The following is an 11,240-nucleotide window of genomic DNA, read 5'->3' as shown; positions in this document are numbered from 1 at the left end:
CTTTCTTTTTGAGAGCTTTCCCATAAGAACTCCATAGTTAAGCATGCTTGGCTTGGAGCAATCTTAGGATGGGTGATCACCTGGGAAGTTTTCTCAGGAAGTGTGTGAGTGAGGATAAAACACACTTAAAAGGACACATGTTGGTTTGTGGGGCCAGTCATTAGTCTGATAAGGCCCGCCCCTTGTTGTCTGGTCCAAGTGAAGGAGGAGAGACGTAGTGCTCCCTGGCAGACCCAGGTTGGGGCGTTACAGTAGTCGTTCCGAGCTCCTAACCGCCATAACAACTTCCATAACCCCCTTTGGTCACCGCCTCCCTTGCAACATACTTACCATAAATCACTATCATCCTCCTGCTCCATCAACTCTCCATCATCCTCGCGACAACCACCAGACTCGAAGGTCTTTCCTTACACCACGTCCACGCCATCATCACCCTATACTCTCTCACAATCCTTCTCCGTCGAAGTCGTCTCTCTCTGTTTCATCGCCCGTTTTCTCCAGCTTATCTCACTTCGTCACCTCTCGCATCTCAGTCTTAGGCAGCAACAACGGTCATCAACTCTGGCAACTATAGCAGCCCTCCTCACCTCTCTCTGCAGACGCACTGCTGCAGAGAAGAAAGCCGCAGCAAAGATGTCGCCGCCACTATCAACACTGCCGTTGTCACCACTTCGGCAACCACCACCATCATCGTCAATGTCGTTGTCGTCGCCATCTTCTGAAACCATCCTCATAACCGCCGAAGAACCCACGCCCCTCTATCATCTTCGCCATTGGTGACCTCCACGGTCAGCTACCCCTTCACGGCCATGGTCCTCTCGCTCCCCCAGCAATGAGCTTCTCGGCCATCCACACACACACAGTATGTGCACCCAGTACACACACACAATATGCACATTGCACACACAACACTTTTAACATACATATGCACACACTTTAACACCCACACCAATACCACCATCACCGCAGCACCACCCTCACGGCGAGACCCTCAACCCCCACGCACTGGTTTTAGGACCACCCACTCTCAGTGCCAAGGCCTTGCCCACATCTTCAATTTTACTTCTTTTTGAAAATTCTCCAACTAGGTAAGCTCTGTTTTGTTGACATCGGAGCGAGAATTGACTCTCTGATTATTGAACTTATCATATCTGTGTTTTTGTGATACCCCATGGATGAAAAGACTTAAAAAGATTAGATGTTGCTACCCATATAAAAAAGGTGCACATTTCTTTTCGGGAGTTTTCCCATAAGAACTCCATAGTTAAGCGTGCTTGACTTGGAGCAATCTTGGGATGGGTGACCACCGGGGAAGTTTTCTCAAGAAGTGTGTGAGTGAGGACAAAACACATTGAAAATGACACTTATTGGTTTGTGGGGCCAGTCATTAGTCTGATAAGGTTCGCCCTCTATTGTCTGGTCCAGGTGGAGGAAGAGAGATGCAGTGCTCCCTGGCAAACCTAGGTTGGGGCGTTACAAATGGTATCGGAGCCAACACCCAGCCGGAAGTGTGATGAGATTCACATCGCCTGGGTTTGGAAATGTGGGTTCGCAATGAAGACGTTACGTTTTATAAGTGGGAGAGAATGTGATACCCCATGGATGAAAAAACTTAAAAAGATTAGATGTTACTACCCATATCAACAAGGTGCATCTTTCTTTTCGGGAGTTTTCCCATAAGAACTCCATAGTTAAGCGTGCTTGGCTTAGAGCCCCTGTTGTCTGGTCCAGGTGAAGGAGGAGAGATGCAGTGCTCCCTGACAGACCCAGGTTGGGGCGTTACAAATGGTATTAGAGCCAACACCTAACCCGAAGTGTGATGAGATTCACATCGCCTGGGTTTGGAAATGTAGGTTCGCAACGAGGACGTTGCATTTTATATGTGAGAGAGAATGTGATGCCCCATGGATGAAAATACTTAAAAAGATTAGATGTTACTACCCATATCAACAAGGTGCACATTTCTTTTCGGAAGTTTTCCCATAAGAACTCCATAGTTAAGCATGCTTGGCTTGGAACAATCTTGGGATGGGTAACCACCTGGGAAGTTTTCTTAGGAAGTGTGTGAGTGAGGATAAAACACATTGAAAAAGACATGTGTTGGTTTATGGGGCTAGTCATTAGTCTGATAAGGCCCGCCCCCTGTTGTCTGGTCTAGGTGGAGGAGGAGAGACGCAGTGTTCCCTGGCAGACCCAGGTTGAGGCGTTACAGTTTTGTTGAATTGGTGTGGATAATGGGTATCTATCGTGTGCTTAATTAATAGATGGTATTTCAAAATCTTAGTTTCTTCATACATGTGCTTCGATTATACATCCCTACCACATGTTTGATAAAATGCTCAAACCAGACTTGATTAATTTTGTTTCTTGGATTTCCATGGTGTTTGGCATTTTTGGTATTTGTCCTTGTTCGGGTTTGTTAGAATCGCTACATCAAGTTTTTCTTTTTTAATATGCAGGTTTTGATTGGTTTGGGGATGTGTAGAGTTCACAATGCCTTGTTAGCGCTTTCAAAAAAATGTGTTGATAATATGGGAATTCGTCCGATGCATGCAAACTGTTTGATGAAATGCCAACGAAAAATTTTGAGTTGTGGAGTTTGAGTTTGACACCACCCACACACACCCATGCACTCTAGTCTTTACACATATTCATGCATACATTAACACTCATAGCCATGCACACTTTGACATACCCACATGCATATATATATTCATGCATGCACACTTAGAACATCACCCATGACATTACCCATCCATGCATATGCATACCCTACCACACGTCATGCATGCGTGCATGCTCATTCTTGTCCATGCATACATACATTTATGCATTACCCATGACTTTGTTCGTTTATGCATACATGCACGTGCATGTCCATTCATATGTCATACATGCACGTGCATGTCCATTCATATGTTATACATGCACGCATGTCCATCCTTATCCATGCATACACATGGTCATGCATTTATGCTTATACATGCATCATGCATCATTCATGCACTCTAACATACAGCTGAACACACACAGCCCATGCGTAAAACAATGCGTGTTGACTAATGGTCTTGACCAATACCTTAAACTAGTTTTCCCCCCGAACCGGTCAGTGCTTAACCGGCTCTTTCCCCGAACTTACATCGGTTTTTTCCATTTCACTTGTTTATTATTATATCCAGAAAATTCACAGAAAATCCATAAAAATTCAAAAAAAAAAAAAAAAAAAAACTTAGAAAAATTTTGACTTACCTTCATGGTTTTTGTTTTAACTTTATTTGTGCTATTTTGAAGTTTGAGAAAATATTAAAAAATCACAAAAAAATGTTTTCACACTTAGAAAAATCACAAAAATATTTTTAGGCCTAGAAAATCATTTTTATCCCAAACAAATTCTAAAAAACCTCCCGGAATATTATTTTTCCTACTTAGAAAAATCCTATGAGATTTCAAAATCTAGGAAAGTATTTGGTACCTTATTTTCTCGATTTTCCATCCCGATGATTGCAACAAAGGGAATGGACTCTTCAGAGTATAGGATTGCCCCGGTTATGAGAGGATCCCTATATAGTATTTTCATTCTTTCGATTTTTGAAAGAGAGTAATTTTGAAAGACTTATTAGATTACTTTTGGGATAATTTTTTATTAATCTGGTACCGTTCGTAAGAACGGGGGCGTAGGGGGTGCTAATACCTTCCCCTTACGTAACCGTACTCCCGAACTCAACTCTAGTGACACAGACCGATTCTACCCCTAATGAGGTAGCAATTAAGTGTTCTAATCACACTCCAAAAGGTTAGTGACGACTCAATCACAAATTATTTTTTCACGAAAAATATTTTTCAAAATCACACATTCATTTTTTCCAGTTCACAACCTCACTCATTTGCCAGAGTGGTCTCTGGCCTGGTCTGGGACGTTGCAATAGTCCCAAAAGCCTAACTTTATTATAAGTTGTTTAATTTCTTAAAGTGGAATTGGAAGTGCCAATATTTTTTTAATTCATTGGTGACATGATGAGTAATTTTGATTATTCCCTTGGGACTTATAAAATAATTAATTAATATTCCCATGAAATTTTGGGCTCTCAATATTCACACCAAGTAGGCGCCATACACAATGTCCAACACTCCCAACTCACTCTACAACTAATATCTCCCCACCACCACTCCCCTCACTCTCCCTCTCTCATCACAAAATTTTCGGTAGTGTTCGTGATATTTTGAGAATGGTTGGACCTTTTCCGTCTTAATAAAGTACAATGGATTAAAAAAATTCTTGTCATGATTTTGTTGTTTTGACAAATAAAAATTTTATGCTCATTTGGAATTATGAAAATATTAGAGAAAAGAAAGAAAAATAAGATGGGGTAAAATCTAACAATATCCCTTGACTTTTCAAAATATGACACTCCATTTCCTGAGTCAAAATTCCCTAAGATTTCATTTTATTGACAAGATAAATCTTTTATTAGTTGATCGTTAGTCAACCATTAAATTTAATAAAAAAATAAATTTTATTCTTAATGAAATAATAATGTTACTCTTTTATTCAATTTTAATAAGATAAATTAAGAAAAGTACATTAATTTTATAAATTAAGTTAGAAAATTGATTAATTAATTGCAATATATTTTGAAAATTAACATCTAGTGCCTAGGTAAGGTCAATTAGCATGACATCATTACCACGTGACAGAACATGATTTGTTTTAGTGATTTGACGTAGATCTCTGATGTGGCAGTGATTCAGCTGTCTGTGGAAAATACACATTGGACAAACAGGATTGCTCCAAGTCGCTTTCCGAATATGTAACCCTGATTGTGCCACATGTCACCTTCCGTACGGTACCATGTGTCCCACTGGTATGTATATTGTAGACACCCCAATTTTATCCAGGCAACTCCTAAGAAGACTCGGTATTATGAGAGTTGATTTTGAGTCTCGGACAAAATCCCATTTTCAAAACTAAGACCTCAAATTCCCTTCAAATAATTCAAGTCTCATTGATGTTGGAGATTGTTATTTGTGGTTCTTATACTTCTATTTTGATAACCAATGAAGGAAGAAGGAAAAAGGAAAAAGGAAAAACATGAAGGGGGCAGCACAGTAGGCCTCGTCGATGAAAACCCTGTGTTCGTCGATGAGGGGATAGTAGAGGTTCGTCGACGAAGGCTCTGAAGTTCATCGACGAATAATTACCAAGAGTAGAAAATTTTAGACTTCTCGCATCATTGACAAAAGTCTTGTATTCGTCGACGAAGGTTCTCTTGGTCTCGTTGGCGAAACCCTGTGTTCGTCAACGAGAGGTACTTAGACCGCGACAGTTTCTTCAGAAATTTGAATTTTTAAACGTTGAGTGGTTAGGCAAACAGGGAGAAACCTCCGAGGAACCTCTATATATGTCATTTGGGCATATTTTGAGATGTAGGGTTACTATTTGAGAAGTGTATTGTATACATTTTGATTTTCATAGTGAAATTTGTGTGTCATTACTTCCGTGGATGTAGGCTTTGTCGAATCACGTAAATCTTCGTATTGATCTTGTTCTGGTTATGTGTGTTATTTACATTTACTTGTTGTTTATTCTACTATGCATCTTCATTATTTGATCCATATTACAACACTTACCTATCTGATTGGGAGGCTTGCCCCCAATTCAACCCTCACGCCCTCGGCGTACCAACCTCAAAATCCTATAATTATATATAAATTCCCCAGTAAAACACTGAATTTCCCAAAAAATCATCACATTCATATTTTCTGAACCTGCTTATTTGCAATTTCCTAAACTATAATTTACTTGAGTTCCTGGAAAAATAACCATTGAGGTTCTCAACCCATGCCTGCAGGGTCCCAAAAACACCCTAACCTTGAAATTAAAACACCCCAATTTTACTCCACAAAACACTAGTATATTCTCATATAACACAAAATCTAGACTTAGATAAACCTGTCAATATTGGAAATACCTAAATAATATACTTACCTTGAAATTGGGATGGTGCCCAAACTTCTTAAATCAACATTTTGCTTTGGTTAGGTTGTAGAGAATCTCCCCAAGATCACCATGGTAGCTTTTGATCATTGAACCAGACAGAAACGAAGCTGAAAATCTAGAGAGAAGGTGGAGGGTTCGTTTTCTAGAGAGAGAAAGTGAAATAGGACAAAATTTTTCGCTGAAAAATGAATTTTTGGCTATATATAGATGGCTGGCCACGTGGCTTTATTGACGAGCCACGTCACCTCCTCGATGAGGCCAAGAAGGTAGCTCGTCAACGAACCCATGACTTTCATCGACGAATTTCAGGCCCCAAAATCACTCCTCTTGATATATTCTCGTTGACGAGACACGTGTCCTCGTTGACGTTTCTAAGAAGGTTGTTCGTCGATGAGACCTTGCTGAGTCCCCCTTTGAAATTTCCTTCTCTCTCATTCCCTTTATTATTTAATTACTATAATTTCCTGGGTCTCTACAGTCACATGTTGCTTAACTCGTAGCCTCGTCGCTCGCAGCACAAAAGCACCCTCCCAACCATTTCCCACCTCTCTTCGATCCTCACTGACCTGACTCTTACTCACATCAGAACCATCACTGTCTCTCTTCACCGGCATCAAGCCGAACCAATAACTTCAGTTCTCTCCGATCCCAAATCCCTGTGAGCATAGATCCCACCACGAGGCGGTGGAACTAATGTTGATGATGCTCTTGCCGTTGACGTTGATGTTGCAATTGAGTTTGAAGAAGAAGACGAGCGTTATCTTGACATGGTATGCGAGGTCGCCAAGGAGGGAGAACGGAAGGAGACAAGAGATCGGGGTTGAGTGCAGAAAGGAGAAAGCTCGCGGAGGAGTTAGAGTTTTTTGAGGTTTAGGGTTCACAGAGAGGGAGATGAGAAGGGGAGAAGAAAGAAAGAAGGAAAAATTGCTGCAAGAAAGGAGACGTGAAAATGAGAAAAATGGATTTTTTGGGTTTAAATATGCCTGACTCCAGAGCCATCAGATCATTGACACGTGGTGTGATCGCACAGTTCTGCGTGCCTATGCGGTTGTCGTCCGATATATGTTTTCTGTGGGCGATGAGGATTTCTCCACGTTGTCAATCCGAGTGTGGTGACTTCCCTATTGTCGAATCTCCATCCCCTTACAACGATTTTGATCCAAGCCACATCACCAATCCCTACGCACACACATCCCCCCACGTACCACAGGACACGTGGCACTATGGTCTTGACCAAGACCTTAAACTAGGTTTGTAACGACTTGCTTAATTAACTGATTTTTTTTTTTATACTAATATTCTACATGCTCTGATACCATACTGGGATAACCCAATCATAAACCTAAGCAGCGAGAAGCATAATCACATAGACATAACCATATGAAAATATATACAATACAAAACCAATACCATAGTGCCACATGTTTCCCAAAATATACACATATCACTGTTTCCTTCCTCAAAATACCCTCAACTAGCTAGTGCAACACAAAACACTCTCAAAATACTCACTTCACTGACAGGGCACTACAGTAGCTCTTCTATCTGCGAGTCTGGTCTGCTCGCCTACCTGGTTCACCTAAAAAATGATTCAACACTGGGATGAGCCAACGCTCAGTAAGACGATATATGTTATTACTAGTGTGTGGCAAATGAGTTATCATATCATAAAAATATGTTTCCATATAATCATTTATATCTAGATCTATAAATACAGTACAAATCATAATATTCATTACCATTTTCATGTCATTTAACACGTCTGTATTTTTAAGTTACTATTCAGAATACTTCTAACATACATAAGTAAATTCCTTGTCTCTGTAAAATTTGTATATACATAATAATAACTGTAAACTTTCCCTTATAGATAACTGTATGTCATGATTTAACCCCTCATGACAGGGTTGTGCGGCTCGTAGGCTGGATCTACACTGGCTGGCCGACCAGGTAAATCACTATACTCCCTCGTTGTAATCTGACCTCCTCCACCATATCTAATGGGGAGCTTGTCCACGTCAGGGCACTATACGATCAACCTACTGCCTATTATCTGAATAGGCAGTTGCATTCTATAAACTGTAAACTGTATGTAGTTATGGTACCGTGCTCTGTAAACTGTATGGTCCAACAGGATCTGATACTATATACATATTCATATATACTCTTTCACTGTTTTCATCATGTTTTCAAAATTACCATAACACTATCTTTTTGTACTGTAAACACTGTAACTGTAGCATCTCGATGCTATCTCTGTATAACTGTCTCTATATATTCTGTAAATGCTCTGTCTATATACTCTATGTGTTATGGTAATAGAAAACGTGGCATACTATAAACTCTGTAAATCATAAAACTGGAACTGCATAATCATAATATCGCAACCGTAATTCGTATAATCATAATACTAAAATTCGTAAAATCATGGTACTGAAATTCACATAATCATAGCACTGAAATGCGTAAAATCATGAAACTACAATTCATAAAACATACTCCCGTACTACATACATATTCTCAAGCCACACCATACTTTAATACATAATTTTCATAAATAAATAAACCGTGTAGTATTTTGAAACTTTCTAGCATAGCATATATCCCTTACTTTAACTTTGAAAAGCCCCTATGATAAACTGACATAACACGCGCAGGATCTCCTACACAACACCCTGAAACCAACATATGTCAGAACATAATATCAATATTTTTCTGCCTACATTATTTCCTATAACTTTTGTAAGGCCAAAAAGGGACTAAAAGGCCTTACCCTGAATTTGGGATGAAATCCAACTCTGTTTCCTGGATGATCTGCTCCAGTAGATTTGCAGAGAACTCCTCCACGAGCGTCGTGGTAGCTTCGGATCGTCGATCCGACGACTGGTGGGGCCGGAATCGAAGAATGAAGGGAGAGAGTGGCGTAGAGAAAGAGAGAGAGAGAGAGAGAGAGAGCTTGGTGAAAAATGATAAAAATCTCGGGTTTCCACTATTTATAGGGCCAGATTCGTCGATGAGACACGTTACTTCGTCGACAAATCCTTCAATAAATTCGTCGACGAAATTCAGAGAAGCCCGAACCCTCTCTTGGTATTTTCTCGTCGACGAAGCCCTGTATTTGTCAACGAAATTCTTTAAACCTTCGTCGACGAAACCTAGTAATTTTCTAAAATTATTTTATTCTCCAAAATGCAATGTCGTCGACAAACGTGGTCCGCGTTCGTCGATGAAACCTATGACCTCCTTCTGTTTCTATATCTATTTTCTCTCCCTTTTATTATTAAAATACTATTATTCTTCGAGTCACTACAAGGTTTCTCCTAGACCGGTCGAAGTTTGACCGGTCCACCCCCTTAAACCGGTTTACTCCGGTTTTCTTTTCCTTTTTATTTTTAAAAACTTCAATAATTCATTTAAAATTCATAAAAATACATTAAAATAAACTTGGAAATATTACCAAAAATCTAGAAAATTAGGGAAAATTTCTAAAAAATATATTAAGTCAGTTTTCATTGCTTAAAATAATTCTTGTGTTAAAAATCACATAAAATACCAAAAATTCACAAAAATATTTTTGCAACCCAAAAATTGTTTTTCTTTTACACTTAGAAAAATCACAAAAAAATTCAGAAAATTCAGGATAAAAAAACCTAAAAATAATTTTGACTCGATTCTTATTATTTTTGCTTAATTGAATTTTTTTTATTTTAATTAAAATTAAAAAAGTCATAAATAATATTTTGGAAATCAAAATTTCTTTCTTATTTGGAAAAATTACATAAAAATTCAAAAAAATTATAGGAAAATTGTAATGACCCGAAGAATAATGATATTTAAATAATAAAAAGAAAGGAAAATGGAAACAGAAACAGAAGGAGGCAGTCGACAAACACAGGGGACTCGTCGACGAGGGTATAAGAGGAGCTCATTGACGAGGACGGGATTCGTCGATGAGAAGATACCAAAAGAGGATTTATGAAAACTTGAAATTCGTCGACGATGGTTTAAATTCGTCGACGAACTTTCTACAGGGCTCGTCGACGAGGTGACGTTGCTCGTCAACGAATCCCGCAATGGAATTCAATGGCACGGAGTATAAGCTAATCAATCCTAGTTTCCCCAAGCATATACCCGAACCCTAAGGTGAATCCTCCCCTTCCTCCCTACTTCCAATTTTCCTTTTTCTACTTCAGTTTGATTTTTCCTTGGGAAATTTCTTGGATTTTCTAAGGAACCAAACACGTTTAGGAGGGCTTGAGTTAGGGTTAGGTTTGGTTAGGGTGTTTGGCTAAGGTCAAAGGTCAATGGACCCAGGTCAGAGTTTGACCTAGGTCTTGGGTCTTCGAGTTAGCTGAATAGGATCCGGGTCAAGTCGGCCTGGGTTATTGGATCCCGATATGGGTATGAATATTTTGGATCAAATGTTTGGGTTTTGTTTGGAATATTCTAGGAAATTTTCTGAATTTATGGATTTCAATTTTGTTCGAACTTAAACTCAAATTACATTATTTTTAGTTTAACATTCAATATGCTAGAAACTTAAACAAGACTAATATAGAATCTAAAGATACCAACCTTTGTTCCTGAATTGTCAAATTTGTAACTTTTCTTTCCTTTGCTCGAGTCTTCTTGAACTCTTCCATTGTTGCTTTTTCACCACTTCCACAATTCATTCAAACCTTTGAATCATTTATCTTTCTTCTCTTTCTCAATTCCAAATCTTCAGACTTCTCTTTTTACCTCTCACAATTCTTTCTCAAAACAGTTTTAATGAATAATTTACTCTCTGTCTCAACCATTGTGTCTCCCTTTGTGTGTCAGAAGTCCACTATTTATGGGGGATTACTCCATTTAACATTGATTAGACCAATCAACACTCAATTTAATCAATCTAATTTATTTAAATTGACTCACATGTTTTAATTCACAATTCCTACATGCCTATTTTTATAATTTCCTTTTGTGCTCGTAGATTTGAAGCTGAAGATGCTTTTATTTTATTTTTTTCTATTTTTTAAAATTTTCAATATAAAAACTTTAATTTTTCACTTTTTTTTTTTTATGTTCTTGTATTTTCTCACTTTATTATATTAATAAATTTACCCAATGTTGTGTTATATAAGCCTTGAACAAAATGGGGTATCCAGTCGGATAAAATAAATTGAAAATTAAATTTTATATGATGAATATATAAAAATATAAAAATCAATTTACCACAAGAAAAAAGTTTGTAACAATGGAA

This window comes from Malania oleifera, chromosome 13 (genome assembly GCF_029873635.1).
Source record: "Malania oleifera isolate guangnan ecotype guangnan chromosome 13, ASM2987363v1, whole genome shotgun sequence".
Taxonomy (NCBI): domain Eukaryota; kingdom Viridiplantae; phylum Streptophyta; class Magnoliopsida; order Santalales; family Ximeniaceae; genus Malania; species Malania oleifera.
This window is presented reverse-complemented; position numbering follows the sequence as displayed.